This window comes from Antechinus flavipes, chromosome 5 (assembly GCF_016432865.1).
Source record: "Antechinus flavipes isolate AdamAnt ecotype Samford, QLD, Australia chromosome 5, AdamAnt_v2, whole genome shotgun sequence".
Lineage (NCBI taxonomy): Eukaryota > Metazoa > Chordata > Mammalia > Dasyuromorphia > Dasyuridae > Antechinus > Antechinus flavipes.
The window spans coordinates 75,240,030-75,258,542 of NC_067402.1; the positions used below are offsets into that span (position 1 = coordinate 75,240,030).

Genomic DNA, 18,513 nt, shown 5'->3' on the forward strand with positions numbered 1-18,513 from the left:
ATGATTAAAAAATAAAAATTAAAAATAAAACAAAGAACCCAGAGGATAGGGGGTACTTTTTAGAATTATGGTTTTAGGGAAAATTCATATCCAAGTAAGGGATAGAAGTGGATATAACAAAAGAAAAAGTAGGATAATTTTGATGGAATTTTTGAAATTTTTTACATGAATGAAATGGAACTATTATGAGAAAATAATTTATCATTTGAAGAAAAATCTTTACAAAATGTATAGGAAATATATGGAGATATATTAGACCTTTAGCAAATCACCAATAAATAAAAGTAGCCAAAAGTTATAAATAAACCATCTTTAATCAGGAATATATCATCAACAAGCATTTGAAAAATTCCTCTAATCACAAATTATAGAAGTGAAAATTAAAATTACTATAGTTTTGCCTCACATAACAGCAAATCATTAAAAAAATGGTAAAGATGAATATAGTCTATGTTGGAGGGACTGGAGTTTTCCAAAAAAGGGCTAACTACATACACACACACACACACACACACACACACACACACACATACAATATACTTATCTAATATGTTGAAGATGTTATTTTCAAGCATGGCCTGAACTATCTAGATTTCATCATTCAAAATGTGGAAGAAAAAACAAGGGGAAATCCGATTCTGATTTGATTCTAAATAACATGACAAATTGAATGCTGGATTGGAAATGATGGGAATCAAGGAGCAAAGTGACCATTCCCTCTTAGAATTTGTGATAGAGATGGAAGGGAAAACTAGGCATAATCTAACATGAACCTTACATTTTAGGAGTGATTTCAAAGAGTTCAGAATAAAGATGACTAAATTCTCATTGATTAACATTCTTTAGAAAAATTCAGTCCAAAGAAAAAGGAAACACTAAAGTTTGAAATTTTGAATATGTAAAAGAAAACAATTTTGATGAAAAATTGTTAAAAAACACTGAAGTAGATTCATAGCCCATCAACTAATTTCAACTTTACAATGATTTGTGAACAAGATGGAAGGATAGATAATAGAGGATGAATACAAAAGCACGATGTGGCCACTGAGGTCTCTTCCAAATTAAAAATTCCATGATTTTGTAATTCTATGAGCAATATTGCCTCATAAAACAGTAAGAATCAGTGGAACGGGAAACTACTTTATTGAATGCTTGAAAAGTAACACACATATGCAGTCTCCTGAAGTCAATTCATGTAGGGAAGAAACTGAAAGAAGCACAATAAATAGAAGAAAAACAGAAAAGATCTGTAAATGGGCACAATAAGAATACCTACCTCACAAGATTATTGTGAAGATTAAAAGTAGGGAAGAGAAGTAAAGAAGCATTTATTAAGCATTACTATGTGTCAGGTACTGTGATAAGCTCTTTACAAATATCACCTTATTTGATTCTCACAACTTGTCAAATGGGTATTTTTAATATCCTCATTTTGTTTTTGAGGAAAGGAAAGGGAGGGGGACACAGACAGCAGTTAAGTGACTTTTCCAAGATCACATAGTAAATGTCTTAGGATAGATTTGAACTAGATTTTCTTGACTCCAGATACAGATGAGAAAACTGAGGTGGAATGAGGTTGTGTTCAAGAACAAACTATTAGTAAAGGTGTAGTCAGAGTTTGAACTCGGGTCCTCTGAATTTTAAGACTACTTTTTTCCTCACTTACTTCTTTACCTGGTTGATGAAGAATTTGTGAGAAAATATCTGAGAAGCTGATGAAAAGAGTCCCTTGGGATTCAAAATCTAGGTTGATGTGCCTATTCTGAGTAGCTTTGAAATGTTATCACTGGGGGTTCACTGGGGGAACAGCCTTGATTTGGATTGCTTGTAATTGCCTACAAATATTGAGATTCACATTAAGGTTGTTGACTTACAGTCCTTTGAAGATCAAGGCTTCACGAAAGCTTAGATTTCATACCAATCCTTTGCAATAATCATGTACATGTTTATCTGTGCTTACATTTTAAATATCCTTATTCATTCATTTAGATCTAAAGTAGGTCATTGCTATGCAGAAACTGAATAAGTAATATAGTAAACATGATCTGTGTCATAATGCCTTCTTGAAAAGTAAACTGGAGCTATACACCTAAGTATCACTATCCCAATATTCTATAAATGTATATGTGTGAACTGTTTCTCCTATAGATCAAGGTATAGGGAGCCTTCTCTGTAAGTGCAATTAGTGAAATTACTTGATTGGTGAATTTACTTTTTATTTCTATTTTGCCAATGACATATGAACTTCTGGAAGTTACTATGGCCCACTATTACTAGATTGTAAGCTTCTTGAAATCAGGGACTGTTCTTTGCCTTTCTTTGTACCTTTCAAGGTTCAAGATGTATACAATTGAGCAAATTCCAGTTACTCAGTTTAGTCACAGATTAAAGAACAAAAAGTTTAAAGAACCAAAGTCTGGCTTTAACAATGGTTTATATTCCTTTAGAGTATTGAGGTCAAAAAGAACTTTCTCATCAATCATCACAATTGTTCCTTTCAGTGATCCTTTGAGATAGCTAGGATAGTTAGTCTCACTATTCAGAAGAAAAAGCTGAGGCTTAGAGAGATTAAATTAATTTACCCAGTCATTAAGTCAATAGGTTTGTCTTGGATGTTGAGACAAGGTTTCTTGGTTCTTTTAAAAGGGTGGTCTATAAATGACCTAATAATCCATTTATATTCTTAGGATCATAGAGTGACCAATGGAAAGGACCTCAGAAGTCTTTTAATACAATTACTCATTATAGATGGAGAAACTGAGGCCCAAAGAAGTTGTGCATTGCAAATCTTATATACACAGTAGGTGGCTAAGATGCCATATAAACCAAATTCTTCTGAATTCAAATGCAATACTTTTTTCCCTTTATCACTCTGCTTTAAGAGCTCTTATGTTTTGCTTAATAATTAAAAGGAGACATATGGAACTCTCTTAAATATTAAATAATCATGAAATATTATTTTTTAAAAAGATTCAAAACTTTGAAAATGGTCACCAATCTTTATTTTAAAAATTGGAAAAATTAGAATATTGATTGAATTTTCCCATATTTATATAAATATGCCTGAGTAGGCATAGTTTTAATTATCTTTGGCAGCTACATTCCTAAATGCTATTTATTCAATTAAGATAAAATTGTAAAAAATTTTATGACAGTCTTTTTTCATTGCCTCAGTATAGAAAATCTATGCCATTCCATTTCTAAGAAATTAAGAACACACTAAGCCAGCAATTAGGAACACTGACATGAATTAGCCACTCCGGGTCTGAAAGACTCTTTTTGTTTGTTTTGTTCTCAATGAAACTGGAGCAAAGATCTTCATACTCAATAAGCCATTAGTCACAATGACTCAACTCCAAGAAATCCCAAGACAGAAAAGCATCTTTGAAAATTGCTACAATTTGGAAGACATTCCAGTGAAAATTCTTAGAAATAGTTGCAGTAAAAGCTGTGCAGGAATGATTTTTCCCTCTTCATGAAGTAATTAGGAGATTAGCATTTGACCTTGTTTCCATTAATATGAATCAACACAGCTAGCATTGTTACAGTTAGATCAGGATAGTAGGAAATCCTAGCTAAAATTTTGCAAGTGCTTCCTCTAAAAATTCCATGCTTCTGGCCAGTAGCCAGTCGTCTGGATCTCTGCTGCCATCCAGTGTCACTTAGGAGTAAGCTTAACAGAAAATGGGAATCGTAAATTGGAAACCATAAATTTACAGGTTTGTTAAGTTTCTTTTAAACTAATTGAGCCTGGGATTTTTCCAAGGGGCAACAAATCACAATTATATTCTATCCCTTCATCCACTTCCACAATCCCTAATATTTTAATATAGGTGAAAAGAGGTTATTATTAGCATCTAGAGAAATTGAAAGTTGAGTAGGGATTCTACAGGACAGTAGGGTGGACAAATAGGTGATGTATAGAGTGCTGAATCTGGTTCAGAAAGAGCTGAATCCAAGTCCTACAATATTTACTACAATGTTTTATCTCTCCGAAATTGAGAGAGACTAGATTTGAACTCATGTTCCTAATTCCAGGTTTAATTCTATCCACTGCACCAGCTAGCTATCCCTAATATAAAAAATGCAAAATATCTTGCAAATTCTAAAGCATTATATAATTATCTGTTCTTCTGCTTGCTTATCGTTGTGTTTTATGGATAAAGATCAGGTGGAAATTGTTCTAAATCAATCAAATCTCTATCTCACTACATTCTTTGTTGTTTAGTGTCTGGCAAAGAATTTCAAAGGTGTGTGAAATAACTGTGCTTTTTGCTCACTGAATGAAAGCACTGGGATGCAGGAGCTTTGAAAGTAACTTTGAAATTACTCCAGTAAGTAAATAGGATGATGGGAAAGATATGTACTTTGTTGTATTCCATGTAGTTTTGATATCTTCTTCTAGAACTCTGGGGTTTAAGGTCTTTCTATTTCATGTAATTTGTGGGGATATAAGTGTTAAGCTATAGTTCTATTCTATACATTGGTAACACAGAAAAAGCTGTAAAGAAAGAAATGAGTCAAAGGTTTTCTGAATAATCAAAAAGGTAGTATAAATTATATAGTATTTTCTATTGTTGTAGTTGTTAGTGCTATAGTAATAGTGATTATCATGGTGTTGGTGATATGAAAGGGCAAATTATATGGATATTACTGTCAGATCTTTTTTAACATCAAGAGGCGAATCTATCTTTGTCCCTCTCATTCTGAGTAACGGTACATTGTTGGAATGTTTGAATGAGGGAATAAATGCAAAGGCCCTTGAAAATTTTAAATAATTATAACATTTATATAGCACTTCAGTTTTTACAGAACCTCTTGTATATTGTCACATTTTATCTTACCAATAATCCTATAAATCAAGTGCTATTTTTTGTCTCATTTCACATATGAGAATAATGGAATTGGAAAGGGCTTAAGCGATTTGCTCAAGATCCTACAAGAAGGGTCTTAGGCAGGGTAAACTCAGTTCTTCTGGAATGCAAGTCTAATACCTGATCTACTCTGCCATGTATAAATGTAAGCTATAATTGAGAATAATCTGACCAGAACCATATACATTATGTTATCACCATTCGCAACCCAGGGAAAGCTATATCACAAGGAAATTCACCACTTTTAAAAAATGGCAACCTTAGTGGATAAATCACTAGCCCTGAAGTCAGGAGGACCCAAGTTCAAATTCGACATCAGACACTTTCCTAGCTCTTAAGTGACTGGGCAAGTCACTTAACCCCAATTGCCTTAGCAAAAAAGAAAGAAAAAAAGAAACTGCAACCCTGATAATACTTTCACAATTTTAGGATGTAACATCCAGTTTGTCTATTACTTTCTTTACCTCCTTTAGAGAATCTCAGAGTTAGAAGGTACCTCAAAAAACAGTCCCAATCTTCACCTGAACAGCAATCTTTTTGCTTGAAGACTTCAAGTAAGAGGGAACTCATTACCTGAATTAAATAGCCCATTCCACTTTAGGAGAGCACTATGTAATCTGAATTTTTTTTAAATGAGCAGAAATCTGTATGTACAGCTTCCACCTATTGTTCATCTTTCGGTTTTTCTTTTCTGTAGATCAAATGAAACAAGTCTAATACCATTTCCACAAGACAATCTTTTCAAGACATTCATCATCAAGTGTTCTGATTTCCAGACAGTTCTTCTTATACAGACTTCAGTCTTCTTGAAGTGTGGCTTTTAATCTTTTCATCATTCCTATTTCCCCCCAGTGGACATGTTTCAGTTTGACAATGGGCATTATGAATTTAGGAGTAATAACTAGCCCAGAAAAAGAAAGATGGTTTGGTTTGGCTTGAATTCAAAGCCTGCTTGAGAGAGATACCTCAAAAATCAAGAATGTGTCTCTGAGACCCTTCCTCCCAATTGTTCTTTGTTCTAGCCTTTAGGCAAATATTCCTCTCATTTGCCCCGTTCAACTGAATGAGCTAAAGAAAAAAAAAAAAAAAAGGAGGTGAAATAACCCAGTTAATTCTCTTCTTTGTCAGCAGTTCTTTTAAAGAAAATAAAAAGGTTTGGTAGGGAAGGAGGTGAAATTTTTGCTGATGGAAATGAGGTTTCTTGCTTATTTGTAGGTTTTTAATATCCCCGTAGTTCCTTTCGTCTCAGTTTAATGGCTGAGAGTTAAATGTCAATTGATTTTCCACATCTTCCTGGCACAGCATTTTAGAAATCATTAGATCTTTCATTAAAGAACTATCTCTAGAAGAACCTCAACTTGCTTTGAAATGACATCTATGTGTCAAGAAATTTTTTTATAAATTCACAGACTAACATGAGGGAAAGAAAAATAATATAATAAAATATGTATGGATATACAGGAAAGTGCTGGACCCAAGAAAAATCACTCTGTATTTGATTTTTTAACATATAGTTTTCTTTTTATTGAAAAGAGCATTAGATTTGGAATTCAAAGGAGCTAGTTTATGTTCTCTGCTCTCCTACTTACTATTTAAGTGATATTGGATGAATCTTTTAACATTTATGGACCTCCATTTCTTCATTTCTTAAATAAATACTTTGGACTAAATTGCCTCTACAATTCCTTTGAACACTAAATTTATGAATAACATGGATTTTTATATGGGTAAAATCAAGTTAATGAATCTGATTCATAACAATAATTCCATAATTCAAGAACATCTAATTTGTCAATTACTTGCTTCTCATTTTTCACATAACATCAGAGTTGGAAAGTACCTCAAAAATTATTTAGTTCAATTTGTATATCAACCTAAGTCACAATCCTTTCTACAACATTCCCTACAAGGGTCATCCACTCCTTGCCTGAAGACCTGTTAGGGACAAGCTAGCTAAAACCTCCAAAAAAAAAGCCTTTCTACTTCTGCTTTCAGGAGAAATTATCAAGGGGAAACTTCAGCTTTCTGTTGAAAACTGTCTTTTTCGTAAAGATGACTTTCGTAAAGTCATCGTATGTTTATGACTCTCTAGCTAGCTCAAAATAACCAATCTCTTCATACTCAAATTTTCTTATAATATTGTATTCTATTGTTATATTTATTTATAAACATGCTGTAATTCTATTCTCATGAAATTGCAACTCCTTGAAGGCAGAGATTCTATGGTTTGTTGTTTTACTTACACATAGTAGGTGTTGATTAAATATTTATAAATGTTTGTGGTTAGAGAATAAATTGGTGGAGCTCTGGGAATATTTAACCAATGATAAATTATCCAGTTTGACCAGAGTGAAAGAGAAATGGGAAAAAGGAATAAGTATAATATAAAATATGTACAAAGACAGAAAAAAAAAACAGTTCCTTCTTTCAAAAAGCTTACATGAATAGAACATATTCAAATCAAAGCTCATTATTCTTACTCTAAAATCTTCGCCTCTTCTGAATTTCCCTATTACTGTCTAGAATGCCATCTTCTCATTCACCAAGGCTCTGTCATTCCCCATTTGATCTCACTCACACATTGCCATATTTTGTATTAGTCACACAAGTTCCTTTTCTTGACTCATACAACTAGAATTTATCATCTCCAGCCTGGATTAATACAATAGCCTTCTAACTGGTGTTCCATCCCAAAGTCATAACTCCTCTAAATCCAGCCTTTATTCAGCTACTGAGGTGTGAGGATCTAATCATCCCAGGTCTTTGTATTGGTTGTCTCTTATTCCTGGAATGTTTTGTCTCCCACTTCTTTCTCTTGGTTTTTCTGATTTCTTTCTAGCTTCAAACCCACTTATATAGGAGTTCTTTCCTGGTCATTTCAGCTGCTAATAACTTCATTTCCCTTTCAGATTTCTTTCACTATATATCATGAATATACCTAGAAATTTACCTATTGTCTTCTTCATTAGAATATGAACACCTTGAGAACAAAGAATATTTTTTGCCTTTTTTTATATCCCTAGTGTTTAGCAGTACTTTCTACAGTGTTATCCTATAATAAACAAAAAACTCATAAGTGGAGGGAAAAGGCATCTCTAATTAAAGTGAAAAGGGTTGCTAGCCTGTGACTATGGGTCACCCATACCTGAATACCTGGATATCCATAAAGAAAATTTACAGAAAAGGTTTTTATACTTTCAGGGGAAAAAGGTAAGGGGGTAAGGAGTGAAGCCTGGTCATAAGGCAGTAGCTGCCATTAGCAATCAGAGCAAGAAAATTCACTTCATCTTGGATGTCTCACCAAACAACTTAATGAACAAGGCAAAGACATTTGTTAGTTGTGGCTAGCCTAAGATACATCTATTTATAAATAAGGTCCCAGGTGGACTTCAAGATGGGCCTTCCCTCAGCCTGAGAATAAATGCCTCAAGAATATGAATGCAAGAACATTATTTAAAATTCTGCCATTTCTGAGAAGGGCAGGTAATATTACATTTTACATTAACAATATTCTTATCACTAGTAAAGGTTTTATAAATGCTTGTTGGTTGACTGGATATACATTTCAAAACAGTATATGGTAAATGACATATGTGAGGTAAAGACAACTAGCATTAGAGGAAACAAACTGCTAAAAAATTCAACATCTGGGGGTACAATCTAGAAATGTGACCACAGAAGTGTCTGTGCATATTTGTACAGGATGAGAATATTGTATGGTTAGATGATTAATTTTATTTTTATTTTTTTTAATGACAAATACAGAACTGTGACTTTGGACAAAGAACCATATCACTATGAACAGACATATTGAAATGAAAAAGTGCAATTAGATTTTTTTCATTCTTTAATATAATAAAGAAGAAAATACTTTGCTCCCCCTCACCCAAACATTTCTGAAAGTGTTTTCATTAGTACGGGTTCCTTAAGTCTTAAAACTTAAACTCAATTAAAATATAATCATCTAGTATTAAATTCTCTTTACAATCTTTTCTCAAAACTAATCTTCCATGAGAGGTTTTTCAGGCTTAATGGTATAAAATAGTTCTTTCTTCACCAAAATATCCAATCATACCTTAAGCTAAATGCACAAATGAATTAACCTTTTACATACTAAAAAGTGGCTTAAGTATCAACATGGCATAGGTAATAATTCTGGGTAATTTTGGATTTGAAAATGATGCAGCTGCTCCTACATATCACCTTTATTTCTAGATAATTAGCTTATGAGATAAGGATCCTGGTTTTGTTATCCATAATTTTTTTTCACACAGAAGCAAAATTCCCCTTCTTACAAAGATATCACAAAATCAGAAGCTATCCCAGATAAGGAGGCTCTGTGTTAAAATGTTAACAAGGGGACTTACGTATTGTTAAATATTGTAAATAATCCCAGTGGGATCTCCCCAAAGCCAAATAATAATTGCTTTTAATATGAATAGGACATTGTGACTGAATGGAATAGTACAGAGGGATGATTTAAACTACATTCAGAAAGCCTGATTTTTCTAGGGATGGAAGGGCTAAAGACTTAAAGGCAATAATCCTACTACTTCTACATCAAATATCATATGTTTGACCAAAGTCAATTCTCTGAACCTCAGCACCCTTATCTGTAAAATGGGGATGTGCAAATTGATAATATCTGCTTTATAGAACTAATGAGAAGATCTAATGAGAAATGTGCATAAAGCACTTTTCCAACCTACAAGTTCTATATAAATGTCAGCTATTATTATTAGCCTCCCCCACAATATTCTACCAAAAAAAAGTTTCATTCCAAATCTTGTTTTCCCTTGGCAACTATATCTTTCTGCTTGGCAAGATTCAAATATTTGCTGGCTGAAGTGTCTAGGTATTTTTGGTTCTCTCCTTGTGACAATTTATAGCAGTTAAATGTCTCAGAAAATTATGATAATGTACGTTAACATACATTATCATTTTGTTTTGTTTTAATACATTTCCCATTCTAAAGTGTCAATAGAGAAAAAAAATGTTCACATAGGTTTGGCTGGAGGTAAGAGCAATATCCTAATGCACTGGGGCTAGGCTCGAGTTAGTCCTGTCCACTAGAAGTTTAGGTTCAATATTGGGACAAAATGAAATACTAAAAGACATTCAACAGTTAACAAAAGGAAATATGCTTAGCCACAGCAGGAGAAGAATATTCAAGGCACTGTTGAGTCAGCTGAGCAAAGACTACTAAGTGAAATCTAGCCTGAAAACATGAGAGTCCTCTCTGGAGCTCCTCACATTTGCTCAAGGTAGTCAAGGAAGAATTAATATCAATAGGATAAGCCTTTAGTGCCCTGAACCACATCTTGATTAATGGCTCAACACCTTTTAAGAAAAGTCCAATCTAACTTGCATGGAGATGAAAAGGGGAAGATATTACTCCTATCACTAGTTGCTTCAATTGTATGTCTTTTCTTCTCATTTTTATTTTTTCCCCTAACCTGGTATTGAATTTTGGTCATTGCTCTAACAAATTGATTGTTATCATTGTTCAAATGATATCATTGTTCAAAGATAGCTACTGGGAAAAAAGAAAGTGCCAAACATTTGGGGGAAAATATCACAGACCTTTTTAGTGTCTTTTGAGTACAATATTTTTTGAGCACATAGCAAGTCATTAGTAAATGCTTATTTACTTGCTTTGTTGACTTTATTTCCTTAAAAAATATAATTGAATATCAATAACTACCAATATGCCCATTTTTTCATTTTCTATAAACTCCTTTGAGGATTTCAGCATCATCACTATCATAATTATTATCCCCAATGAAAAGGAAAGGGAATAGCTTCAGAATAAAAGTCCCAGAACACACAACAGAAAGAAAACACTTTAGAAATGAGATTAAGAGAGGCAAAATGAAAGGGATTTCAACTAGAAATGGTGTAGAAAGGGACTGATGGTTCAAAATTCAATAAGAACCAATCAGGAATGGACTTGAGTCAAAATATGAAAGTAAATAATTCTCTTAGTTATTGAAAGAAGGCGTTAAAAGCAGTAACTCAGTCCAGGACTTGAAGGTGGCAGTACATTAGAATAACTAGAAGAATTATAACTCACAAGGTTAAAACTAAAGGAAGGGTCTATAGACTATGTAGTGTGATGATAAGGTCATAATTCAGAGAACTAGAGTACTTTAAATGAAAGCCTAGCCAACTAAAAAGTATGAGCTATAGCACGTGATTCAAAGTTTACTCATGCAATTAAAGCAATTATGTGTATTACAACTGTGAGCAGGATAGCGAAAAGAAAAAGAAAAAAAAAGAAAAAATGGACATAGGTAAAAAGTCATAGCATGAGTCACAATCTTAGACAAAGAACTTTCTACCCTTTTTTATTCTTGAATTATAATAGCAGCTAGAAATTAATTTATATTTAACAGAATATTCTACTCTATTGCATTATATAGCCACCATGGATCAGTCAGGTTTACAAAGAAAAACCTACTCCACGACCACAAAATGTGACTGCCATCTTATAAATCTATCATGGATTATAGAAACTGATCTGGCAACCCAAATGAGATGGTTAAATGGGTCATTTTATCAAATCCTTAATCACTACTACAAAACATCACATTCTGTAGATCCTGCTACAGATGTGTTCCTGATATCATCTTTCAATATGTTGTGGCTAAGGTTGCATAAACAGTATAATTTATTAGCCACTTCATTCATTGATATCTTTGTTGTAGCTTTATTGGGAATGAAAATCACTTATAAATCTAAAGTAAGATTCTGTGTCTTTTTGAGAACAGTCATTATGAATTGGCTGTGGTTACACATCTGTAATCCCTTCTTCCAGGGAAATTGAGATTGGTGGATTTTTTGAGCTCAGGAGTTCTGAGCTGCAGTGGGCTAAGACAGTTAGATATACCCGCTGACTTGTAGCAATATAACAAGCCCCATAGAGCAGGTTCAGGAGCACTAAGTTGCAGAGGGAGGGACAAACAAGACAAGGGGCAGTGAGATCAGTGGCTACCACACTTTCAGCTTAGACAAGAAAGGGAGTCCCAATCAAAAAAATAAATAAAAATAACAATCATTGTATAATATTATTAGGTATAATGAGCACCGTAGTAAACATGAATTGTGGAATTCCTATATTAATAAAATTTGAGAACCCTGAAATGTAATAATAACAATAATACTGTATACAATAACAAGTTAAGAATATGTTTTTAATCAATAAATACATGACTATGGTTATAACTTTAGCCTGCATTTGGTAATGGTTCTTTGTTTATGGACATTAAAATGCTTAAGTTAGGTCTTCATGAACTCAAAGGATGTATATTCAGGCTTCTGTTGGTATTTCTACTTGTGACCTTTTATCAGGATATGTCTTATGTATGTTTCCCTTCTCTGATCTCTTCCTCTTCTCCATCAATTCCTCCTATCCTACAAGACAAATGTATTTTGAAGCCCTGTAATTAAATATAATTTTACTTCTGAGCCCTCTCTCAAGATTCCACTGATACTTGGAATGCCTGCTAAACTCCACCTAGCAAGAGCTTTGCTTTTTGTTATTAAAAAAAAAAAAAAAAAACTCCTGAAAGTTCATCTTCTCCAGAAAACCTTCCCTGACTAATGAAAATAATTGTGGTTATTCCTCAACAAGTTCAACTCCCAGGACTTTTGATTTTCCCTTAACCCAACTCAGAGCAGCAATTCCTTTGTATGAACTTAGCACAAATATTTAACTTCAGTAATTTAATTTATGTCATTGTTTCTCTGCATATATTTTTAACATCATTAATATCTCCATATGTGTCAGTGTTGTCCGTCTTATTCTCCCTGCTAAGAACTTGGTTTAATTAATTGACTTTAAATAGTATATGATGCCTTAGGAAGAACAAAGAGAAATCTGAGAAATTTTTTTAAATGATGACAACAGCTGCAAAGGCAGACATATGATCTGACACCATCCACCATTGAGAAAATATTCAGTCTGCCTCCAGCTAGCTGTTATAATGGCAACTATGTCCAAGGTCAGTACTGGTTTGCAGATTGCTAACAGTCACCTCACCTTTAGTTATTGCCTGGCAGAGCAGGAGAAAGGAAATAAAGCGTACTGTTATGGGCTACAAACTAGATCAAATTGCCCCACCTCATCCCTTTTCTAAAGATTGACACTGATTTACTGTGATATTGTTCTCTCTCCTTCTTTCTTTAGTTTCTAGCAGTAAAAGTGTGTTGCATTGCTTGTAAGCCTGTGTAAAAGCACACCTTATAAAATCAGATAGACAAATGCCAGATTCTGTCATACACAGAATGCATGAGAACTTTGGGTTAATAGTTGCTTCCAGGATAAAGTTATTTATGGTTCTAGCTGGGCGTCTCAAGGGCTCCAGAACATTCTGGCTGAAATTGAGCCATTCTTCTTGGATGGCTACCCACTGAACAAGTCCATCTGCTTCCATGGCTTCCCAGAAGAGAGTAGTTGGCCCACGTGCTTCCCAATGTCCTTCTGCCATTCCTTCAGTTCCTCCTGCTTACTTTTAGCAGCTGCTGAGATTTCCTAAAGTTATGACTGATTTTTTGTAGAAGAGGAAAATGAGGGCTAGAAAATTGCTTTGGTCTGTCTAAAGTCAGAGAGATAATGTGAGAGCTGAGTCAAAACCTCCAAGTACTTAAGCTCTAAATCCAGTACTCTTCCCACTAAACCATGCTGATGTACAAGCTGCTTCCACAGCTCCTCTCAGGAATACTGAATAGAGAAACTGTGTTCTTCATTCAAGTGAAACTTATGAATTCCACTAACACTGGATCCTCTTAGACTTGGGTTTGAATCTTAATAACTGGAAATAAGAATTTATCTTTCTCTGACTCATCTTTTGTCCCCATTAAGTTAAGAAAAAAATGGAATTTCTGAAGTTGTAGATATCCAATTGTTCACTGTGTTAACAAACCCAGGCAAAGAATAGCTCTGAAATAATGAAACATTGGATAGGGACAGGAACAAATAATAAAGCAGAAGAAAATAATCTTGGCACCATTTATAAATAATGACAATTAAATTCCTCCCAAATTAGATTTGGATTTGAGCTCCTCTGACCTCAATGAAGATATAGATTCAATCTCTATCATCCACTAGGGTATACTCTTGGATCAAGGACCTAAATACTGGAGAAAAATTGAGTCTGTGCCTGGGATTGCCTACATCTATGGCTCATTTCTCTTGAAACCATGTTTGCAATGGGAACCATTCAATTCCCAGCTTGGCTTGCCTCAGGAACCACTCATCACTCCTGACTACAATCCCTACTTTTTCCCATCCAGGATATCTTATCATCTTTACTCTGTTCATGTGGTCAAAAATTGTTGGTGGAGTTGTGAATGAATCCAGCCATCCTGGAGAGCAATGTGGAATTATGCCCCAAAAGTTATCAAACTGTGCATACCCTTTGATCCAGCAGTGTTACTTCTGGGCTTATATCCCAAAGAAATACTAAAGAAGGGAAAGGGACCTGTATGTGCCAAAATGTTTGTGGCAGCCCTGTTTGTAGTGGCTAGAAGCTGAAAATGAATGGATGCCCATCAATTGGAGAATGGTTGGGTAAATTGTGGTATATGAATGTTATGGAATATTATTGTTCTGTAAGAAATGACCAGCAGGATGAATACAGAGAGGATTGGAGAGACTCACATGAACTGATGCTAAGTGAAATGAGCAGAACCAGGAGATCATTATACACTTCGACAACGATATTGTATGAGGATGTATTCTGATGGAAGTGGATTTCTTTGACAAAGAGACCTAACTCAGTTTCAATTGATAAATGATGGACAGAAGCAGCTACACCCAAAGAAAGGACACTGGGAAATGAATGTGAACTATTTGCATTTTTGTTTTTCTTCCTGGGTTATTTATATCTTCTGAATCCAATTCTCCCTATGCAACAGGAGAACTGTTCGGTTCTGCAAACATATATTGTATCTAGGATATACTGCAACATATCTAACATATATAGGACTGCTTGCCATCTAGGGGAGGGAGTGGAGGGAGGGAGGGGAAAAATCGGAACAGAAGTGAATGCAAGGGATAATGTTGTAAAAAAATTACCCTGGCATGGATTCTGTCAATATAAAGTTATTATAAAATTAAAAAAAAAAAGCCTGGCAGAATCATCCATATGCTTGGTGAGAAAATATTCTTCCCCTTCCATGTTTACTGAAAGAAAAAGGCAAAGCACATTCTCTATAACTTATTGGTATGAAAACATGCTTCTCAATTTACATTTTTAACCTTAGCCCAGGAAATGTAGGTTTTTCCCTTTCAAACACACCTGTTTCATAAAATAAATAAATAAATAAGCACAAATAAAGCAGAAAAACAGGTAGATGATGTAATGGAGAGAGATTTGGACTTGGAATTAGGAAGACTTGAATTCAAATTCTGACCAAAACATTTTCAAGATTCATAATCCTAAACAAAATCTTTGGCTTATCTGCTTCCTAGTTTTCCCTATCTGGAAAATAAGGATAAAATTCCCAGGGCTGTTGTGAAGATCAAATGAGATAACACCTTTATAATACTTTGTAAACCTTAAAGGTACCATATAAATGCTAGCTATTATTAGTGAAAGTTTTTCTACATCTTTTTCTGGCTGACCCTTACAGATTCTATTTCTCCTTTAGTATGGGGCACAGAACTGCACCTCATGGATGGAACACCTTTTTGGCTCCCTATTCATTACCTTACTCCCCTTTTAATCAAGAGAAGGGCAGACAAAGATGAGAACTGGGGAAATTTAACAATGAAATTCAATTCAACAAAAATGCATCAGTTCTATTAACCTACTATGTACCTCAGAAAAAGGGTCAGTATAACCACCAGAGGACCCAACTCTTGAAAAATGGCTGCAGTTGGAGGCTGAAAGAAGAATAAAGCCATATGGTGGTGCTCTTCCAAGTTCTCCTTCAAACATCATTAAAATAATATCTCAACATAAATTCTAGCAGAGTAAATAAATGGACAGGGTAAAATAATTTTCCAGCCCAAGACAATTTAGATCAGGAAAAAAGGTCTTTCTCACTGGGGTGAGAGTGAAACACAATCCAGCACTGGCTCTGCTTGACAAGCCAGCAGGAACTGGCTGAATTGATTGGAACTGACTAAATCTACAATTTCAGCTTCCAGAGTTCTCATTCCACAAAGAGTAAGAGGGTCAGACAATGAGTGGGAAGGAGATTAAAGAGAATCTTTTATGGGCACTGGGTACAGAACTGCATTGCTCATAAGCCGTCCCCAGTTGCAGTTCCAGGGTAAGGAGGAGCACTAGCACACTACAGCATGTAGGCACTGGGACATAGGTGCCCCGGTCACAGTTCCAGGGTAGAAAAGAGTGCTTATGGCTGCTTGCAGCCCAGAGCACAGGCCAGGAGAACCTTGACCACACTTCTTCTTAGATCATGTGGCCTTGGAAGACCTGAAAATTTACATACACTCTCCCCTCTCCCCCCCTCCCTAAGAACTTATTGTGAAAGTAACAGTACAAAAAGCCTGAAGGTTAGGACATGGCCCCCTCAACATGGAAGCAGAGTCTAACCTTAACATAAAATAAAAAGTCAAGAAAATGCTGGAAAATAAGTAAACAACAACAAAAAATCCTGATTCTGGAATGTTACTACGGTGACTGAGAACATCAAAATACAAACTCAGAAGAAAACAAGAAAAGTGAAAACAGCTACACCTAAATCCTCAAAGAAAAATATTAGCTTTTGGTTCTAGGAGCATCCTGCTTTCTGTAAAAATAGGCAAGTTCATGAAATCTGGGAAGGTGATGCTGGTCCTGGCTGGGTAATACTCTGGGTACAAAGCCGGCATCATGAAGAACATTGATGATGGAACCTCAGACAGGCCCTATAGTCATGCCTTGTTGGCAGGTATCAACTGTAAATCTTGCAAAGTGACTGCAGCAAAGAGCCAAAAGAAAATTGCCAAAAGATCTAAAATCAAATCCTTCATGAAAGTTTATAACTATAATCACCTTATTCCTAATAGATATTCTATAGCTATCCCACTGGATAAAACAGTTGTCCACAAGTTGTCAACAAGAATGTGTTCTATGACCCTGAACTAAAATATAAGGTAAGGAGGGTGGCCAAGATCAAATATGAAGAAGGGTACAAGGCAGGCAAAAACAAGTGATCCTTCCAGAAGCCATGATTTTAGAGCTACTCTGTTGGTCAGTAAATAAAATATTTCTTAAAAATGAAAAAAAGAGAAATATTAATTAGTCTCAGGCCAAAAGGAAAAGAAAAATTCCTGGAAGAACTTAAAAATCAAGTAAGAGAAGTAGAGGAAAAATTGGGGAAATCAATAAGAGTGATGCAAGAAAATCAAGGGAAAAAGAGTCAACAACTTGAACAAGGAGGCACCAAATACCTGCCAAAAATAAAATCTTAAAGAAGAAAAGATGAAATGGTAAAAGAGGCATAAAAATCCACTATTGAAAAGAATTCATAAATCAGCAGAATTGGTGAAATGGAAAAAAGAGGTACAAAAATTGACTAAAAAATAAAGGAATTACTTAAAAAATAGAATTGGCCAAATGGAAAAAGAGGTACAGAAGCTCAATGAAGAAGATACTTCCTTATATTATTGTTTTATAAGAAATGATCAACAGACTGATTTCAGAAAGAGCTGGAGAAATACATGAACTGATGCCAAGAGAATATTGTATACAGCAACAAAAAAGATTATGTGATGATCAACTGTGATGGACTTGACCCTTTTCAACAATGAAGTGATTCAGGCCAATTCCAATAGACTTGTGATGGAGATAGCCATCTGTATCTAGATAGGACTATTGGTACTGAATATGGATCACAATATAGTATTATCACCTTTTTTTGCTGTTATTGCTGTTTCTTGCATGTTCTTTTCTTTCTCATTTTCTCCCTTTTGGTCTGATTATTTTTTGTGCAGGAGATAATAAATGTGGAAATATGTTTAGAAACAGTGCACATTTTAACCTATATTGGATTATTTGCTGTCTAGGGAAGAGGAAGGCAGAAAGATTGGGAGAAAAATTTGGAACACAAGATTTTACAAGAGTGAATGCTAAAAACTATCTTTGCATGTATTTTGAAAAATAAAAATCTATTATTATTTAAAAAAAAACAAGACAATTCCTTAAAAATTAAAATTGAGCAACTGAAACTAATGACTCTATGAGACATCAAGAAATAATAAAACAAAATCAAAAAAAGAAAGAAAATGTGAGATAACTCACTGGAAAAACAACTGACATGGAAATACATCCAGGAAAAACAATTTAAGAATTATTAGACTATTTGATAAATACCACAATGAAAAAGAGGCTAAACATTATATTTCAAGGGAAAATAGTCTCAAGAAAATAGAACCATAGGGTAAAATAGAAATTAAAAGAATCCATTGATCACTTCTTGAAAGAGTTCCCAGAATGAAAACTCTTAGGAATATCATAACCAAATTCTAGAGCTCTCAGGTCAAGAAGAAAATACTGCAAGCAGCCAGAAAAAACCAATACAACTATCATGGAACCATAGTAAGGATAACATAAGATTTAGCAGCCCCCACATTAAAGGATTGAAAGGCTTAGAATATGACATTCCAGAGGCAAATAATCTAGGATTC

General features: G+C 34.4%; 1 pseudogene; it reads left to right on the forward strand.

Annotated features, from left to right (window-relative positions):
- Window positions 1-16,648: 16,648 nt before the first annotated feature.
- Window positions 16,649-17,058, forward strand: LOC127538550 (60S ribosomal protein L27-like; annotated as a pseudogene).
- Window positions 17,059-18,513: the final 1,455 nt, after the last annotated feature.